Source organism: Amblyraja radiata, chromosome 2 (genome assembly GCF_010909765.2).
Source record: "Amblyraja radiata isolate CabotCenter1 chromosome 2, sAmbRad1.1.pri, whole genome shotgun sequence".
In the NCBI taxonomy this organism is placed as follows: domain Eukaryota; kingdom Metazoa; phylum Chordata; class Chondrichthyes; order Rajiformes; family Rajidae; genus Amblyraja; species Amblyraja radiata.
Genome location: NC_045957.1, coordinates 21251197 through 21252243, shown reverse-complemented (window position 1 = coordinate 21252243; position 1047 = coordinate 21251197).

Below are 1047 nucleotides of genomic sequence, written 5' to 3'. Positions count from 1 at the left end.
CGCCTTTCAAAAGTCTCAAGGACACCTTACAGAATTTAACAAGAGTAAAAAATATATAATCGGAGTAAAATAAATAATAAAGACATCACCAATACACAAATTAATGACAGAATTCGATCCAAAGACAAAAAAAATCAAAAACACAATGTGAAGAGAGAGCAGCGGCAGCTAAACCACGCCAGCGTACACTCTCCCTTCCGACAGCCATCTTGGACACAAACTAAAATAATCACTTACACACAAAAATCATCCCCCCACAACGGTTATCACTGTGGAGGAAGGCACAATGTCCAGTCCCCATCCCCAGTTCTCCCAAAGTCAGGCCTATTGAGGCCTCCGCTATAGCCTCTACAGAGGCCCGATGTTCCTGGCCGTTCTCGCCGGGTGCTGTTGTCCCGGCGTCGGGAGAGTCCTCTCAGCGGCTGGGCCACCTGGAACGGCCGCTTCCTTACCGGAGACCGCGGTTCGGCACGGACTTGTAGGGCCGAGATGGCCTGTTTCCGTGCTGTAATTGTTATATGGTTATATATGGTTATAAGGCCGCGCCGGTTTGGAGCTCCCAGGCTCCCGATGTTGAAGTCGGCGCCGCCCTCTCCGCTCCGCAGACCCGCAGCCCGGAGGTGTTGAACTCGGCGGTCACAGCTCACCGGAGCTCCAGCGCGTCGATCCAGCGCGGCGACCCAGGCAAGGCATCGCCCGCTCCGCTCCACGATAGCGCTCCAGCGCTGTGCCGCCACCGAAGCCGAGGTGCTGTGCGGTCCCCGCCAGGAAACGGCGCTCCACGCCCGCTGGTAGGCCACTAGGACGGGCCGACGGGGCAGCCCGGAGAAAAAGCTGCCTCACCGACCAGGTAGGGACCTAGAAATATTGTTACCCCCTACCCCCCACATTAAAAAGTCTATCTCTCCCACAAACAAAACACAGGACTCACTAGAACTACAAAAAAAAAGTGAATTAAACGGACGGCTGCTGGTTAGCAGCCGTTCCCCAAGCCGTAAGCACCGTATGTCAAAGCACCGATTTTTATGTCAAATCATTAAATATATT